The sequence below is a fragment of the Rattus norvegicus genome, chromosome 10 (genome assembly GCF_021556685.1).
Source record: "Rattus norvegicus strain SHRSP/BbbUtx chromosome 10, alternate assembly SHRSP_T2T, whole genome shotgun sequence".
Taxonomy (NCBI): Eukaryota; Metazoa; Chordata; class Mammalia; order Rodentia; family Muridae; genus Rattus; species Rattus norvegicus.
Window position 1 is genome coordinate 90,645,136 of NC_141543.1, and position 19,865 is coordinate 90,665,000.

At 44.9% G+C, this 19,865-nt stretch overlaps 1 long non-coding RNA gene across 1 annotated transcript in view; it reads left to right on the forward strand.

The window, feature by feature from the left end:
- Nucleotides 1–13,390: 13,390 nt before the first annotated feature.
- Nucleotides 13,391–19,865, forward strand: part of LOC148003103 (uncharacterized) — a 16,055-nt gene continuing 9,580 nt past the window's right edge. Inside the window, exon 1 of the long non-coding RNA XR_015632107.1 lies at nt 13,391–13,898. This is a non-coding gene — a long non-coding RNA (uncharacterized LOC148003103). The remainder of the gene's footprint in view (nt 13,899–19,865) is intronic.

The window sequence follows — 19,865 nt, forward strand, 5'->3', positions numbered from 1 at the left end:
CGCTCCCCAATGCATCCAAAGCACAGTAGCTAGAGACCAGTCCCACTGAAAGCCTCTGTGTGCTCCCCTTCACTCAACAGACCATTAAGGACTCTGCTCTCACACATGTGCTACTCGTAGGGCCCCAGGAAAGATTTACTTGCTTCTCACCATGAGGAGGAGGGGAGGAAAGGGTATCCCCATTTTTAAAGTGTGCTTGAACAATCCTGGGACCCCTAATGGCATTCGCCAAACCCAGGGCTTGATTCTTGCCTGCAGATGCAATTTTGACTCAGCTTTACACAAACCGTCCTTGGAGCTGAGACTTCCTGGGATGAGAGGAGAGCATGGAGCTGGTGTGGAAGACAGAGGAGAAGCTAGTGTGTAAACAGTCCGCAGAGGTCTAAGGAGTGACCATTAAATGTGATGGATATGTCACTCCAGCGGGCCCTGGCTCAGACACTGGGTAGTACGTGATGAGAAGAAATGGGCAGGAATTCAGTTTTAGAATGTACTTCTATGTTTCTTGGACGACCCAAATTTAGTTATTTTTTCCTGTAAAACAAGGAAGCAAGTGGCAGTCATTGACCCCATCTTCTCATCTCTTGTGTGACCTCTTCTTAAACGCAGTGAACTATCCTGGGTCTCACATCTGGAAGAGATCAGTCTCACAGCCCAGCCTCCTCCCTCTGCAAACGAGATGGCAGAAGCCCCCGTGGGTTAGTGACTTCCCTGTAGCAACAGTGCAAACATGGAAAGTTGAGATTAGATAACACAATATTTGCTCTCTAAATTGATCTTTTGCTCTCTGTGTGGCTTAGGGAAACTCTTTTGCAAACACCACCCTGCTGAGAAACAACACTCTCAATTAAATTGTTGGTTAATAGGTCACTATAAAAGTTCAATATAAGCCCAGTGCCTTCTGTTTTCCATTCAGGTGCTGGACGAAAGATCTACTCTTTCCGTGTGGTCCTAACAGCACGGAACTGAATCGGATGCTCTGGGTCACCATTGGCCCCGGGATCTTCCCAAGGCAAAGCATGATGCCCCCAAGAACATTATATGAGGGGAAGAGATGAATTATTTATTAGCAGAACACAGTGGCAGATGTGTTCGTGTTACAGAGCAGAGGGCTGTTCGGTTGTTACCTTTCAGTGTGTTCTATTGACTAAGAGAGCTCCCTCCACACTGCATGAAGTCAATAGTGATGTGGGAGATGTATTGGGAATGGGCTGTGGGAACGTGAGGAAGGGAGTGGAGGACAGATGTGGCCAAGAAACACTGTATGCACGAATGGAATTTTCAAAAGAAAAGATGATATTCTACTGTGGTCAGTAGCAACAATGTTTTCATCCATCATGCTTCAAGTACAAAGAGAATCTGGGAGAGCAAGAACTGAGCTGAACTGTTAGTCAGTGTTCTGAGATGTTTAATGTGTCCACCCGCTAGGCAAACCTCTCTGGCCACAGTTTTATTACAGTAGATCAATTGGCTTTGATAAAGGAGACCTTGTGTTAACCACACAGAATCCTGGGTCATAGTCTCTTTAATAAAAAGGGTGTAAGCCGCATCTTACAGGACATTTTAAAAGCATGAGTAGGTTAGAGCCAAAAGAGGCAAAGGTTTGGAAATATTAGTTACACGGTTGCTTGACATTGAGAGGGAAACAAGATGTTACCCTGTACTGTGTAAGTGCTTAGCATAGTGAAAGTTTGCACATTCAGAGAGAGGAGCAGCAGAACTATTCAAATCAGAAGGTGGCTCACTTTTGGGGAGCTGGTGGTCAGTAGAGGAAATACTGTCATGGGTGTGAACCAGTAGAAAAAGCGAAGGCTTAGAGACAGACAGTGATATGAGAACTCAGAGGTGGGGAGAAGCCTGTAGGCTGAAGAAGTCAGGGAAGGCTTTGCAGAACAGTGACACCCCGGCGAGACATGATTTGTGTAAGATTTGGAATCACAGAGACAGTGAGGGAGAGAAGGGCCCTGTTCACGCAGACCCTCACTGACCTGGGCACTGGGTATGGCAGAGAAGGGCCAGCAGGAACTCAAGGACCATGCAATGGGAAGGTGGGCTAGAAAGGAAACAGACTAGGAAAGGCATGAAACCAGGCCAAAAAGTCACATTTATTACATCTTTTAACCAGATATAGACCACTATCTTTTTAATGTACATGGATAAGAGAGACCAGGAAGTATAGGGCTTAAGACCTGAACAGCTGTTGGGATAAAGAGCTGAGGCAGGTGGATCTGCAGAGTTCAGGAAATAAGCTAATCGCACCCTCTACATTCTAATAAAGTAACTAGTCCTCAGGCGATCCCATTTGGGCATCAGAGGGATGGACAGAAGAGCTCTACTAGGGGGCCTCATTTAGTGTGATTCAGAAGAGAGAAGGTCAGGGCCCGGCAGGAAAGCAAGCTTCAGCAGCACCAATAACAGCTCCTGTGGTTCGTCTTATTCCCGTGTCCTGCTTCCCTCGAAACCTGCTGCTCTATACCTCTCTGGGGACTCACTAGATACCAATGGAGACTTGTTTTGCTAATTTTTTTTCCAACAAGGAGTTGTCTCTATTCAACCGCCATAATGTAACTAACATTTCTGATGCCTTGGATCACACAAAGACGGTTGCTTGTTCTCTGGGATTCTGAGTGATGAAAAGGAAGGGAAACCCTGAACAATTTCTTTTGTGTTTGACACAGATATGAAATAATTGCTGCCTGGGGAGAAAGAGAAGAGGATTTTTTATGGCTGAATCTTGGGTCGATGGCTGCTAGCTGGGTATACTTTTCTCAAAACAAATACGGCTTTGTGAAACGGGCTGTCAGAAAAACTCGAGGTGTGGGAAGGCTGGAGTAATTAAAGAGTAATACTGGTTCTGAGGTGTTGACGCTAATGGTGACACACATGCTTCTGGGCAATTAGATCAAAACCCATTACTTGCTCTGTTTTCTGATGCAGGGTTTATTTTTTTCCTAGGTCACGTGAGGCCTTCCTGAAGATTTACCTGGTGAATTTTCCAAAGTACAGTACAGACTGCAGTGTGTGCTTATTTATGTTTTTGGAATACAAAAAGTGTGACCCCTGCCCAGAATTCAGGTGTTAGATCTCAAGTTCCAATCTCCTTTCTCCCCTAATTATGCTGACACAGTGTTTAAAAAATGTCAGAACTGAAAATGATACAGCAAATTTGACCTCCGAAGCAATGGTCAATTAATTGAAAAGTAGTTCTGGAAACCTCAGGCTGGTTCTTTGCCCATCAATGAGGACAACCAAGATAACTCGTCACTGACGCTCACGGGCCAACCTGATACCAACAGTTCCTCACTGAGACTCTTCCCCAGTGATTCTTGGTCAATGTCATTTGTAGGTCATAGTGTCCAACGTCACCTTTGCCTGCTTGCTGAACAGATGATTCTGAGCAATTCTGCTGGACCAAGACAGAGTCAGAGATCTGTTTCGGAACCTGCCTCTACATTTGCTTGTGGTGAGAACTTGGGCAAAGCATTTCCTTCAGTCATGAAGTGGAGGACGGTGCTTATGACCAGTATAGCATTGGTGTGAGGCTTAAATGAGAGTGTATCGCTGAGGTGCATAACATGGTACATGGTGCCAGGCAGTGCCCACTGAACTGTAGCTCCTCATAGCAGATGCCATAATAGAAGCACAGGGATCATGAACTTGGTGATGGCTACAACCTGGTGAGGACCAAGAAGAGTCATTAAATGTGCACCAAGGCAATCAAAAGGTGAATGGATAAAGACAATGTGGGGCCTGCACATAAGGAGTTTTGTGGAACTGTAAAGAAAATGAAAATATGACATTTGCTGGAAAATAGGGCTGGAAATCACTGTGTTAGGTAAAGTGAGCAAGACTTAGAAAGACAAATGCCACAAATCTTTTTCTTATGCACAGAGTCTAGATTAAAACAATATTTATAAAGATGTATATAAAGATCTATGTACTCATATGTGGGTGTAAGAAAGGGGTAGGAAGAAATATTAGGGGAAATAAAAGAGGGACATGGAAAAAGAAAGGGGGGACTGTCTGAGGTTTGGGGGAAGGCATCAGTCAGAGAGAGAGAGGGTGGAGCTAGGACAGAGCGGGGGAGGGGAATGAATGAGACCAAAGACAAATTTTAAACAAATGAAAATGTCATAACTAAATCCATGGCTTTTGTATAATAACCTAAACATGGACAGAAAAAATACTGCTGAAGTAAATAAATATTAGCCAGGCATGGTGGTGCATGGTCTACAAAGTGAATTCCAGGATAGCCAGAACTATGTAGTGAAGTCATGACTCAAAAAAAAATGTATTGTCACTGATGTTGGCTGGGTTCATATAGAAAATATTAGGTAAGTTGGAGACAGATTTCTGAAGGAGATGGTGACTGAGGACACATATGGTTATTTTGAAATTCATACATATAGTGGCCAGGAAGTATTGCAAGTGTGAGGGTGTAAGAAAGACTTACACAGAACATCGACTTTATGTGTGGACTAGTTAGGGTAGAGTTGCATGTGGTAAAATAAGGTCTTGTGCTAAAGTCTACTGACTCCAGAAAAAGAGGGGGAGGAGAGAGAGAGAGAGAGAGAGAGGGGGGGGGGAGGAGGAGGAGGAGGAGGAGGAGGAAGAGGAAGAAGAAGAAGAAGAAGAAGAAGAAGAAGAAGAAGAAGAAGAAGAAGAAGAAGAAGAAGAAGAAGAAAGTAGGAGGAGAAGGAGGAGGAGGAGGAGGAAGAAGAAGATGAAGAAGAAGAAGAAGAAAAGAGGAGAGGGGAGAGAGGAGGAAGGAGAGACAAGGGAGGGAGGGAGGGAGAGAGAGAGAGAGGAGGGGGAAGAGAGAGGAGGGGGAAGAGAGAGGAGAGGTAGACAGAGAGACAGAGACACAGAGAGAGTTAACATAGAGAGAGAAGAAGCTTGGCATAGTTAGACCTTGCCAGATGAGATCAATCTTCAACACATCTTTCCCTGGGTTGGCCCCATGCTCCTGCCTGAAAGTTGAATCCCCTGGAGAGGAAGGACACATGAGGCTACACTGATCTTGTAGAACTGTGTCATCCACAATGACTTTACAAGACAAAACCAACAGAATTATAATAACATATTTTACCTAGAAAATACACTGTTCTTAGTGGGATATTTTCTCTTATTTTGGAGTATTTGAAATCTTGTGTATCTTCTAACCTCCTGGTTCATATGTATTCAGAGAAGTCCCATCTTTAGTCTAGCCCTATTGCTAGTGTGTGCCTCAAGGGACAGGGTACTTCCTGGCTTTGCTACTCAGAGAGTGGTTATCACCCTTAATGTCCTGTATCTCCTCTGTACCTCCCAAGTCTGAATCTAACAGGATCTGTGGTGAGTCAGATGTCTGAAGAAGCTTGTCCTTGGTTGAGACCGTGCACTCTTCCCTGTAACCATGTTTGCACAGTACACATTCTTATCGTAGATTAGGTAAACCTTTTTATCACAGTCAGACCAAAGGTGGACTTGACTTAGCCCTCTCTGGAATCAGTGGCATCTAGTAAGACTTTTCTTGACTAGAAGGATGAGATATTTAGAAGAAAAAAAAAACGCCGGGCAGAACAAGATGGTAACAAGTTTTTATTCAACCATGTAAGGATCATTCTAGTCGTAAAAGTTGGGAAGGGAAGAGGGGAGAGATAAGAGGATTTCTAACCCATCACCTGACTTCCTCTTTAGGGTAGGCTTTGTGGATATATATGTGCTTAGAGGGCTCTGACATTTAACTGACAGTTCTGCTGTGTTGAATTTTCTATTTCAGGACAAAGTTTTCGCTTTCTATTTTTGGCCCCTCAAACTATGTAGGCGGCTCACACTCACCTCATTGCGTCCTTACTGTTACCTGCAGGTATAAGAGAGTAATGGATTAGGGAGGCATTTAAAGAGCTTATGTTCTTTCTCCTTTACCCATCACTGCAAGGTGATATAACAGCATAAAAAGGGACCCAGGAGACTCTGAGTCAATAATGCATGAGAAGCAGGAAGTCAATGGAAGACCATTCATTCATCACAAGGACAAAACGTTCCTCAGTCAACGTTTAAGCGGCCCCACCCTCCTAGCCATCCCTTCACGGTTCATTACTCTGTGACCATGGGCTCTGCCAATGAGTCAGCTGGTCCATTCAGAATGGAATTTCATGCAGGTGAAAGTTTATATGTTAACTGCTTTCTCTTCTGCCGGAAGTTTAAACACAGCAGAAATGTCTTAGCCGTACAGCTCAGATTAGAAATAAAATAGCTGAAATGTACTCGAAGCTATGGAGCCCAAGACATCATTTCCTATTAGAGTGAAATGTGTAATGTCTTTGACTCAAAGTTCAGTCTGCAGACCAGCTGGTCACAGAGCACAGGGAACATTGCAGGGAACTGGCTATGTTTTCTATGTCTTTTTTTGTTGTTTATTTGTTTTTCTTGTTTTTTTTTGTTTTTTGTTTTGTTCAAACCAGGCTAGTGAGAGACCATATTTTATAAGGCCATTAGCTTCCCTTGAAAGAAACAATGTAGCTCAGACTCTAGTAACTATAATATGAAAGATCTTTGTCTTTGTCCATCTTGTCTGTCTGTCTGTCTTTCTAATTTTATGTGTATCGGTGTTTTGCCTGCATGTATATCTGTGTACTACATGTGTGCCTGGTACCTGAGGAAGTTAGAGTAGGGCATTGGGTCCCCTGGAACTTGAGTCAGCTGATGCTTGTGAGCTGCTGTAGGAACGAAACCCAGGAAGAGCAGCAGCCAGTGCTTTTAACTGCTGAGCCACCTCTCCAACCGCATGCTATACTTATTTTTGAGAGAGGCTTAAACATGGAAGGAGATAGAAAAATAGCAGCAAAAGTAAGTGTATGAAATGACCTGGGATTGCTGAAGCTGAGGGAAAGCAGAGGGAAGGGGAGTCACACTTGGACACTGTCCTGGCAGCTGACTGTAGGGGTTTGCCTACTGCAGGAAGACCATCTGCCTCACAGTGGTGGGCAGGGCTAAGCGAGATTTACTCAGAGACGTTGGAGAATCTATTGTAATCAGTCAGAAGCTGTGAAAGACACTGGGGCCTAGACATCTCCCGCAGTCTATAAGGAGGCTTCAGGCTCATGGGAGAAACTGATTAATAAAGAAACCATAAGCTGTAAATCAATATATGCTAATGATAAGACGTGAGAACCCAGAGGAGTAAAGCTGGAAGGTTTCTAGAAGTGCTCAGATGCCCACACAGTGTTCAAGGGAGAGTAACTAGCTAGGTGGTCAAGGTCAAGAGGGACACGGGAAGAGGAATGGACAGTGTAGCCTTGGGGATACATCTCAGGCCACAAAGCTGAGGATTTATCAACTCATTCCATATGTCTTCACACACACTCTCCTCTCTAGCATCTTCTCTGTGGTTAGCATTGTTATTCCCTGAGCAAAACAGGCAGACATTTCTGTTCATGGGATAGAGACCTAACACACACACACACTCACACACACACACTCACACACACACACACTCACACACACACTCACACACACACTCACACACACACACTCATACACACACGAACTCATGCACATACAAAATGAAGTCTCTCTCACATACACACAGCACACACTCCTACACACATAAATAAAACTCATGAATATACACACAGAAGCACATAACACACACATATCACACACACACATAAACACACACACATAACACACACATCACACACACACAAACACACACACATAACACACACACACAACACACACACATAACACACACACACAACACACACCACACACACACACACACAACACACACACACACACACACACACACACACACACACACACACTACATTCTTCTGTGATTATACATGGTAGGTAGAGAAGTGGCTGCCGGAGGTGTAGGGCACTGTGAGTCATGTATTGTCATCATCAGTGATAGGAATTTAGGTCTTAAATTGATAAGGCCATAAGTAGCAGTGCACACATCTGGTTTTTAAATACAGTGTTAAGACATTCTTTGAGAATTTTATACTTGTATACAATATATTTTGACCACATCTATACCCTGACTCCTCCAACACATGCCTTTTCCTAATTTTTATCTCCCCTCTCCCTTCTTTTAGTGATCTGCTGAGTTCTTGGATGTGCATTGTAGCAGAGTTGATTTAAAAGTGAGCACACCCCTAAGTGCCAGGCTGCACATCAGTCTCACTGCTGGGGGTTCCCTGGGAAGATGCTCAGGGGAGGCAGAACACAGTCCCTGTCTCCCTGGGTGAGAAACAGTGGAGTCTAAGGTGGACGCTGTGGTTCCTAGTTTCCTGTGTACCCGGATGCTGCTGGGGTACCACAGGGAGTTGGGAATGGGGGTCCACAGGTCCACGCTTCCTCTCAGGAAATCTATGAGCCAGGCAGGAAGGGGAGGACTGAGCCCTGGATGGCAGCAGAATCCAGTTTGGTTCTGAGAGAGTGCCGAGAGTAGGGTGGGGCTGGAAGTGGGAAGGGCTTCTCTGGGAGATTTAGGCCCAGCTCTTTATGACAAAGGCCTCCCCTGCAGTGATCCTTGCTGAAGGAGATGGCCCTTGCTATCTGTTTTCTTTGATGGACGGTGTGAATGAGTACACCTTACTTAGGGCGAATCAGAGATTAAATACCCTTTGTAGGAGGGAATGCCCAGAAAGGGAATCTCATTGGTTGAACTCTTGGGTCCCATCTAGATACCTCATTAGCATGGAGAACTGCAGTTTTTAATGCTACATGACCCATTGTCACTGTCCTCTCAGTGGGGTATCATGGTTAAGTTCCAGATCAGGTAGCTTGGCAGAGAGTTGACACCACACTTGCTATTCTCAATTCTGAGATTCCCCTGGATTTGAGCCAGCTCGACCTTACCAGTTTTTCTGTCTGGTGGCATGGTCCACTTCCCCCACACCTAAGGAAAACTGACATTGCTTCCCCTGACAGCCATTGACTGCCAGTATCTTCTCAGCTTGAATCAGGGACTTGTGAGCTCCTCTCACATTGTAGTGGTTGAATGAGAATGAGGATGGCCCTCATAGGGTTACATACTTGAATGCTTGGCTCCCAGTTGGTAGAACTATTTGAGGAGGACTAGGAGGTGTGGGTTCTCCAAGGCATGTTACTTGGGGTGGGCTTTAGGGTTTCAAAAGTTCTTGCTATTCCCAGTTATCACTCTGTTTACCTCATGATTGTGGATCAGACGTAAGCTCTCACGCCTGCTGGTCTTATGCCATGACCCACCATGATAGTCATGGACTCACCCTCTCCAGTCCTAAGTCTTTCTTCTATAAGTTGCCTTGGTCACATGCTTTGTCACAGCTATGGAAGAGTAGCTAAGACATCTCTTGATAATAGAATTTTGACTGGCTTGGTCTTGTGCCAGTAACCCCAGCTGGTGTGAATTCCTGAGTGTAACATCTGCGTCATGTCCAGAATACAGTTTTTTCCCAGTATATTTCTCTTTCCCATCCTCCAGCTTCTGCCCCTTCTGCTGCAATGTTCCCTGAGGATTGGGGTTGGAGATGGCGGGGTGTAGATATTGATGTCCCATTTAGGGTGAACACTCACTGACACTTATTCGCAGCTGGTTGATCAGTTACGAGTCTCTGCATTTTCCACCACTCATGCATTAAGAAGTTTTTTTTAAAATCAAAGTCAGAGATAATACAAATCCATGGATATAAACGTTTTAAGTATTTAGAAGGCAGCTTGACAGACCACTGAGTGAAACAGCAATAGTCGGCTCCCTCAAGGGCCTATGACCTCCCCAGTCATGGGACACGGAGAAGTTTTACACTAACAGGTATCTCTGTGGAGCAGGCCTCAAGTCCAGTCAGAAAGCAGCTGGTTGCCCCATGACAGCCATGCCCATTTCATCTGTGAGCACATCTTGCTTAACGCGTTGACATTACAACATGGAGGGTCCAGCACTGGGTAAGACCGCTGATGCCCCTTCTCTCCCAGTGGCCTGCCTAGCACCCTTTCCCTGTGAAAGTTAGCTGGCAGGGAGGAAGCTTTCTTAGTCAGTTCAGGTTGCTTTTGCTATGCCCTGCCGCTGACATGTACGGTATCTTACTGTGTAGCTAGCAAGCATTTGATTTAGAAATCTGTGGGCTAATGCCAGAATAGCTAAGAGATGTTGGAGAAGAAGATTTAGGAGTAAGAGACAAGGAATGCTATTTTTAAAGACCTGCCTTATAGGGCTTTGATATTCACCCACCCATTCTTTCATAAATAAATGCAAATAAATGTGAGTGTGTGTCCTGCTCTGCTGTAGATACTGGGAATACGGTAGTGAAAACACAGGTGTCTGCCCCATGGAGTCCAGTCTGGGGTTGGGGGTGGGGGTTGAGGGGAAGAGAGTGAGTCAGAGGGTACACATGATAAAGCCAGTGAGGGCATACTTTTATGAGCAATGAGGCCAGGCCCAATTAGGAAGAGCCACGAAGTCTGGGGTCAGGGACCTTCCTGGTGCAAAGTCTGGAATAAGAGTGTGTGAATGGAACACCCTGGCCCAGTGGTGGTGCTCAGGGGAGGAAGGCAGAGAGAGGGCAGGACCTACAGGCAGGCGTGTCCTACAAGAGCTGCAGATTTTACTCCGTGTGACTTTAGAAGCCATCAAAGTTCGTCCATGCAGGAATTCAACAGCTATAGAGACCGTACCTGAGAGGCACTGATTAATGTGCCACTTTTTCAAAAACATCATTTAAAATGATTTCAGTCACTGAAAGGAGGACGCTGGTATCAGTGGCAAAACATACACAGGTTTGCAAGAAACAGAAAGCTAGTGGGGATACTTTTGATGACTTAGGGTGGGAGCCCCAAGACCTCCCGAGTCAAGGCAGGAGCCTAGGCTGTTGCGATGAGGGAGACTCTGAGAGCCTACTTGCTTTCCCATCTTGTATCTGCTCTGACGTCTCCCTTCCATCCAGCTCCTGGTCATTAGAATTTCTTGGCAACACTGGGTATGACGGCTCACGCCTTTTGATCCTAATACTTGGGAGGCTGAAGCAGGAGGATAGTGAGTTTGAGGTCAGCTGGGGGCTAAGTAGAGAGGTTTTGTCTAAAAAATAAATTAGTTCTTCGTAAAAATGCCTAACTCTTATTTATGTGTTAATCAGAGTTTATTTTGCCTTTTTATTGATTAATTTTCTTGCTTGATAATTCCATAATGTGTTCAGATTACTCTCTTCCCCTCTCCTTTTTTACCCTGCCCCCATCCCTATCAACTATACTTCCCATCCCTACCAGTCTTTTTCCAAGCTTCATGGCCTTGGGTTTTATTTTGTGAGCCATTTAGTTCACCTTTGCACCCACTGGATGGGAGGTATCCACCGGAGGCTGACGGGCACACTGATAGGTACACAACCAAAGGCATTGGTTTCTCTGCTCTCCAAAGTTTCAGTAGCAAAGAGTTCAGCAGTGAGGGGAAGTCCCCCACCCCCAGTCCCTCTACCATCCATGCCCGACTGCCTAGTGTAAGCTTCCTCAGCTGCTATGAGCTCACAACTGCCATGGCTGTGTCTTACCCAGAAGGCAACACTTTGCATCTCTTCTCATCCTCTGGCTTTTAGGTTTGTTCTTCCTTCTGCAAGGTTCCCTGAGCCTTAGAGCGGGCGGTAGAAGCGTCTCGCTTAGGGCTGAGCACTTGTCTGTTACGTATTCTCAGCATCTTGTGCATCCATGAGTTTCTGCGCTTACCACTGTTCATGGGACAGAAAGGTGTCCCTAACTGAGGCTGAGAGTAGCATTTGTCTACGGGCATCAGCATCGATTTAGATGGCGGCTCAGGATCATCAATTCAGATAAACAACAGCCTTTAGCTCCCTCCTAGGACCTATGATCTCCCCTGCCATGGGTTTTGGGTTAGATTTACAGAACCAGGCAGGACTTCCTGTCTGTGGAGTAGATCTAAACTCTAATAAATTGTATTTTAAAGAACAATCGGCCATCCCCTCAACAGCAATGCAACTGCAGTGCTTGTCTGCAGATCTACCTGGCAGGTTGTTCTGCTGAATCATGGGACGCTGAACAACATTGTTGTTCTCCCCGCCCCCGTAGCCTGCATAGCATCCTTAGGGACTACGAAACTAGTAGGTATGGAGGAAGTTTCCAGCTCAGTTCTACGTGGTGTCTGTGTTTCATGCATCCTATGTGTGTGGTGTATTTACAACAGGGTCTTATCATCTAGTTCTGATAGGCACCCAAGAAGACTGGGAAAAGCCTATATTGTTTCCGTGGCCTCTGAGATATCTTGACTCGACAACTTATGAAGATGTATTCTACCACTGGCATTGGGGGCGGTTTATTTAATAGTTCACACTGAAAAAAAAAGAAGTCATGGAGACATAAATACAAAATACTCTGACTTTGTCATTGTACATTATATACACATATTCTGAACATAAGACGTGTGTACAATTAAAATAACACGAAAAAATAATCTGTAAGAAAAATAGTTTATATCCGTTACATGAATTTTACTTCAATTAAAAAAATCAGCAGATTGAATTGCCCTAGATGCACAGAATACATGAAACTCAAGACGGATGATCAAAATGCAAATGCTTCATTCCTTCTTTAAAAGGGGAACAAGTTGGGGATTTAGCTCAGTGGTAGAGTGCTTGCCTAGCAAGCGCAAGGCCCTGGGTTCAGTCCTCAGCTCCAGAAAAAAAAAAAAAAAGACAAAATAACAAATAAAAGGGGAACAAGAATACCCTTGGCAGGGAATAGGGAGGCAAAGTTTAAAACAGAGGCAGAAGGAACACCCATTCAGAGCCTACCCCACATGTGGCCCATACATATACAGCCACCCAATTAGACAAGATGGATGAAGCAAAGAAGTGCAGGCTGACAGGAGCCGGATGTAGATCTCTTCTGAGAGACACACCCAGAATACAGCAAATACATAGGCGAATGCCAGCAGCAAACCACTGAACTGAGAACAGGAGCCCCATTGAAGGAATCAGAGAAAGGAATGGAAGAGCTTGAAGGGGCTCGAGACCCCTTATGAACAACAATGCCAAGCAACCAGAGCTTCCAGGGACTAAGCCACTACCCAAAGACTATACATGGACTGACCCTGGGCTCCAACCTCATAGGTAGCAATGAATAGCCTAGTAAGAGCACCAGGGGAAGGGGAAGCCCTTGGTCCTGTTAAGACTGAACCCCCAGTGAACGTGATTGTTGGGGGGAGGGCGGTAATGGGGGAGGATGGGGAGGGGAACACCCATAAAGAAGGGGAGGGGTAGGGGTTAGGGAGATGTTGGCCGGAAACCGGGAAAGGGAATAACAATCGAAATGTAGATAAGAAATACTCAAGTTAAAAAAGAAAAAAAAAATCAGCAGAGCCAGGTGTGGTGGTACAAGCCTATGATCTTAGAATCTGGGAGGTGGAGACAGGAAGATTTATAACTAAAGGCCATCCTGAAACACATAGAGAGACACTGTCTCAGTCAGGACTGAATGCAGCTTTTCACAGCGGTGGATGCTGGTGGGACTGGGCTAAAGGAAGAAGGAGAGACAACGGGTAGAGACAAGAGGAGGATAAGGCCACTGGAGATTTCACCATCCTTACAAGAACACCTGGTCAAGTCTTCCTCCTACTGAAGGTTCCATCTTCCCCCTCCACCCCACCCCCCGAATCATTCTACGGCACAGTGACTCTGAGGCGAGAGTGCGCTGGAGAACAACAGAATGAGATGCTTCTCTTGTGAAGGAGCAGTGGCCTCTTATGAACGGGGTTTACCTGGCTTCATGCTCCTCAGCTCCTGCCCCAGGAAGCTGGCCGGCTGAGTAAGGGTATAAAGGGCAACTGCGTTGGGGAAGATCCCTCCCAGCTCCAACGGCCTCTAAAGGAAACCAGCTCAGCACTTCCGGAGGGTGGATCCCAGAATTACAGGCTAGCTGCAGAATGGGTCAGTAGTCTACATTCCAATAAAGGGGATTGGAAGGGGTCTTGGGGGGAACATTGAAGGCTGTGCGTGACAATGAGTACACAGCTAAGGAGGAGAGAGACACACAGAGATAGAGACAGAGAGACACACAGAGACAGAGATAGAGAGCGACAGAGACACACAGAGAGACAGAGACACAGACATACAGAGACAGAGAGATATAGACAGACAGACACACAGAGGTGGAGGAGTTTCATCTATTTGTCTAAGGAAGAACTATGGCTCCAAGTCTTTTCTCTGGGGAGATGGCTCTCAGTAAAGTGATTGCTTTGCAAGCATGAGGACCTGAGTTTGATCCCCAGCACCCACTTTTAAAAGGCATGGCATATGGTGTTACATGCGTGTAATCCCAGTGCAGGGGATGTAGGGACAGGTTGATGATACCTTTGGCTTAGCCAGCCTCGCCTAATAACAAGCTCCAGACCAGTAAGAGACTCCAACTCAAACGAAAAGGTGACCAAGGAATGACGGCCCTTGCATATACATACACCTGTATGCATATACACCTGTATGCACTCCCACACTCCTGCACCTGCACGCACATGAGCACACACATGCATGTACACTAAAGGGAAAAAACTTCTTTCTTTTCTGTTTTTAGGACATCTTTTATTAATTAAAATCTATCTTGTTAAAATCCCAGCAGGGAGGAGAAGCAAGCACAAAGTACCATTCCTAACCAAGAAGCCATTTGCAAATGATAACTCCTGGGAGAGGGAAAATCATTCTCTCCAATGGAGTGACCCTGGGTACACTAAGCATTCTCCATGGAAGCGTTCATGCTCAGGATAGTTGGCCAACACAAAGTCAATGCCATGTGATTTTTTTCTTTTTGTTTTATTTATTTACTTATCAATTTATTTAGCTATTCATTTAATTAGAGAGAGAGAGAGTACATAAAGTTGGGTGATTATGGTGGTAAAGAGATTTGGGAAAAGTTGGGTGAGCAGAAAAATAAGTTCAAAATATATGGCATGAAAAAGCCAATACAAAAATGTAATGAAATGTATGGTGTTATGTTCATTCATCTAAATAAGACATTTGATTGCTTGTTTCTGTACACAAAATGTAAAACAATGAATCATATCAGATTTGTTTTGGGAAAGGATAGATCTGGGAGCAAGAGACTCCTCCACTCTGTAACCGTGACTGCTTTTGGAGGTAACATCCCGGAGATACAATGAATCCTTCGGTGCTAAGGGTTTAAGAGGAGGGGTTTGTGCATCGCTCTGGCTCCCTCTGCTGGCTCTGTGTTTCTCTGCTTTGCTTTGACAGTTGGTAGATCTCAGTCCTGCTTTCCATCTCCAGCCTTATCCTTAGGTCCAAGAGGAATACCTCAGGCAATGATTCTCAGTGGTCAACCCCACTGGCTTCTCTAGAGTGGCGCAGCGAGACACTTCAGGCTAAGGTTATATTGCTCAGGGACAGTGTGTAGTTTCTGTACTGGATGTTGCATTTAGCTGGATTGTTTTCAAGTCTGGGAAGGAGAAACCAAGGTACTTTGTACTCCTGAGCCCAGGAACTGTTATCTGAAGTTGATATGGACATTTTAACAAACACATCAAAGTACTGGGTCCATCCAAGGCATGGACTCCAAGTCTCCCCTCATCCTGTCCTCAGATCAGTCTCAGCTAGTCTCCAAAGTCCTGCCAAGCTTATTAAGGGTGTCGAGGGATTGCTGTCATGTTCTCATTGTCTCAGCATTTTACTTTAAATGTTTCCTGGGTTTGACAGACCTCTGGAAATGGGTCAATGGGAATGTCTATGATGTAGGCCACCAGGACCATGAAATCCAGATTCAACTGGGTTTTGATACAGAACTCAGACACGAATGAGCTCAAGTCTTACTTAGTTTACCTTTTTAACAATATTAGTTTTGGGGTTCTCCCACTTTGAAATCCGAAGTCTCTGTCCAGTAACGCTGCCTCTGAACGCTGTCTATGTCAGCCCTGGCTCCAGGCCTCAGTTGTCACCTGACCTGTGTGGCACGGTCACCACTGGGAGCTCATGTTTCCTGTCACCCAAATTTCATCTCCACCTGTTAGCAAGCACCATTGGTCTGTTGACTCCCAAAGAGGGAGAGGATGGTAAGAGAATAATTTCAAATTTTCTCTTTTCCAGAAGTTTCTTTATCAGGGTACTGGTGTTAAAAAGAAAGAAAATACCTCTTATATTTTAATAATCTCATGGAGCGGAGTGGCCCAGTGTCTGTCTCTCTGTCTGTCTGTCTGTCTCTGAAAGCTACTGAAGCTTATTCTCCAATCAGATTGGCTCAGAGGAGTCCCTGAACACACTGCAAGACCAGAATGGCCATTTTCCCACCACTGTGTCCACCAGGGAATAGGGCAAGCCTGCCTCTGACTTCACACCTTCCCACTGCCCTGACTAGCTCTGTCCTTTGTGGATGGACTAACTATGATGAAGTGGAGTCATAGAAAGTTGTCCTTATTCTGGATTGAGGGGACAGAACATCTGATATTTCCTAGGGCTCCATTTATTAAAGATCTTTGGTTAGAATTCCAGTTCAAATAATTGATACATTGTTCCCTGTTCCACACAGCACTTCATGTTCTGTGAGGTGGTGTCATGCTGGCTCGACGGAGTTAGAAGGCCTGGTGATGTCCTGGTGGCCATTCCTTGCCACCGCTCACAGGATACAGTCAGTATAATCCCTCGGGTCTTTTATGTGAAGACGTGGATATAAATTACTATTCAAATGTACACCTTGAGGAAGGAAAAGGTGTGCACAGCGTCTGTGACCAGCAGGGGGCGCTCTTGCTCTTTCTCTCTAACAGACGTTCACCTGAAGCAACCCCTTCCAGGTTGCTGGGTTAAAAAAACAATCTGGTTTCTGACTCACCTCCTGACATTTTTACTCTGCTCAAATTAGCACCTTTCGCAAACACCGTGATGAGCAACAGTTGACCATGAGTCTGGAAAAGGATCAGAGAAACTGTACAGTTTTAAAAGAAAACTGCCCATGACTATTTAAAAATTTTGCCGCGGGTTCATAGCATGGATGGGGGTGGGGCGGAGTGAGGAGAATGGTTCAGTTTTCAATGTTTTAAGTGATCACACCAATTCTAACCTCTTTAGGTAGTTTGTAAAATGCCTTTGCTTCCATTTAGTAGGCTGAGAGGATCAAAACCTTTTTTTTTTTCCTTTGCTTTACTAAGAGATGGTCCACTTTTTCCAGAGCAGAGAGCTATTGAGAGAGGCCTAATTATCTGCTGTGATTTTAACTCAGTTAGTTAGTTCTGCTCTCCCATCCACAGTGGAGTTTGGAATTCCTTTTTCACAAAACTCACAGGCCTGATGGTAATTTTTTCCTATATGTATGAATATATATGTATATGTGTGTATAACACACACACACACACACACACACACACACACACACACACACACACATATATATATATATATAAACTAGCCTGGAACTCACTACGTTAGTTTGTAGCCCAGGCTAGCCTCAGGCTCATAATGATCCTTCTGTTTCTGCCTCCTGAGGACAGGGACTGTAGGCGTGAACCCCTCACCACATCTGGTCCCTGGTGGTAAATATTATTTAAAAATCTCTTGGGTCAAAGAAACAGTACTGTAACTCTGCCCTTGCAGAACCTGTCAAGGATGACATGTGGACATGTCGCTGTGTCTCAACAAAACTTTAGGGCCACTTCAACCACTCCTTCACCTACAGACATCTACAGATGTTCAAAACCAGTCAATATCCCTATCCAGCTACTATTTTACATTCTTTGTAAACGGGAACTCTGCTCTAATGAATTCAGTGACCCCCCCACCCCCAGTTCAACCTCTTTCCTGGTGCTGGGTGCCCCTCAGCACATCCCTGTCAGCTGGCTTTCCTCTGCTTAGGAGTCTCCTGAGCTCTGTCTTTCCTATACAAATGCACAAAGGCTGACAACAGTCCACGAGCACAGGGAATCTTGGGAACCGGTGCTGCTGTAATTGTGAACTTGTGATCTCTAAAGTTCATTGCCTCACTTCACCCACATCTGAGAAGATCGATGCCCTACTATAAAAGAACAGGCACCGACCGGCCTGAAGTAGCCCAGGAAAATCTGGTGTGAGATTTCTCTAGGAGCCGATCCAAGAACATTTTTTCTTTTGCCTTTTGATCTGTTGAAAGATGCCCATGAGACTTGGATGTCTTAGAGACAGAAATGCCAGGATAAGTTCTGTGATGGGGTTTTACAGGGAGTCAGGGCTTAGAGCAGGGGTCGTTGGTTGGGTTCTGGGGGGGAATTTTTGTGTGTACTGTTTGAGTTTAACAAACCTCCCTTTCTTTAATACGCTGGCTGTCTTGAAACAGCCTGTTTTCCTCTGTAGAAGTTCAATCGCATAGCAATCGCTGCTTGTACTTTAAGTCTCTCTTCTCCTCCACTTCAAACTTGCCAAGTCCCTCACCCATGTTGGCAGCAGTGGCTTGACTTATTCATTCCTTCCCTTCCAGGGAGAAGGACTCTCCTGTAGGGCCGACTACAGAGCCGAAGGGAATGAGAAGTGGCCAAGAGAAAGAAAAATGTTGAAGGTAGCAGATGAGATTTTTGTCCCCTTTAGGTGATGTTATGTCAATGACAGGCTACCGAAGGTACTAGGGGCAGGAAGACAGTATCCCAGGTGCCCTCCATCCCCTCCTCTGCTAGAGGATCCCGGAAGCACATACGTCCTTCGAAGATGACACTGGATTATTTTTTGAAGGAAAGTTAGTGATTTAATTTGTACAAATGAGAAATAGCACACACTTTTGATTTGAACGCCCATGTTTAGAAAGAGAGATCTGTAAGAAAAGGACAGAATATACCCATGTGTGGGTGTGGTCTTCTCAAGAGAGTAACACTTAGGTGTCTTTACGATGGCTGTAAAATATGCCCTTACGGCGTTTCCTTGCATTGCCTTGCTTAAAGGATGTGTTTTACAAGGATTAGCAGTTAAGCAAAGTTTTAGGATCATGGACAGAAATACCAGCTAGTTGGTTTATTTTTCTTATCTTAAGGAACTTCTTTCTATAAATGAAATTGTAGGGCAGCTTTGTACTGTATTTGGTTTGGGTTCAGGCATGAGAGAGAGAGGGCTAACAGGGTCAGAACCCAAGGTTTTAAACAATCTGTCCCCAAGTGAGAATAGTTTGCTGTTTTTACATCCTTGTTAGACATTAAAAAAATCCTTGTTTGATGTATTATTTGAAAAACTAGCATTAGCTCTGTGGGTAATTCTGACTTTTATCAGTTGTGTGGAAGCTGTGTGTGTGTGTATGTGTGTGTGTGTGTGTGTGTGTATGTGTGTGTGAATGTGACTGTGTGTGTGTATGTGTGTGTATGTGTGTATGTGTGTATGTGTGTGTATGTGTGTGTGTGTGTGTGTGTGTGTATGTTTGATTCTAAGTCAATGGGAAACAGAGCTACATTTCAAGGGAGGGGCTTCTTTTCTCTCTCATGTCTCCTTAATTTGTCGTTCCTTTCTATCCTGTCTCATATTATATTTAGGTTTACCTATTGTTTGATTAGATTTTAGGACAGTGGTTCTCAAAGTGTGATCTGGGAGCAATGTCATTATCTGGGCACGTCTGGAAGGTGCTAGCACTAGTTCGTGGGCAGCAGGTACCGGTTCAGACAGCTCTGAGTTCTGACCTTTATATATTTGCTGTGGAGTCGATCAGACAGACTCCTAACAGACGGACATGAAGGTGGGCAAACTTTAGACTTTCAGCCCCAAACGCCAACCCGGTGAGTCCCTTCTCACCAAGGCTCTCTGGACCCCGGCTTGTTGAAATGCGCACGTCCTCAGCTCTGCTTGGCTGTTTGGGTAGTGACTGAGCAGGGCCTGTCTAGAAGATGTAGTTTTAGCTCTTTGTTATGGTAGAGATAGTTAGCAGACAGACTTGTTACCAGGGGCCTTATTTCTCTC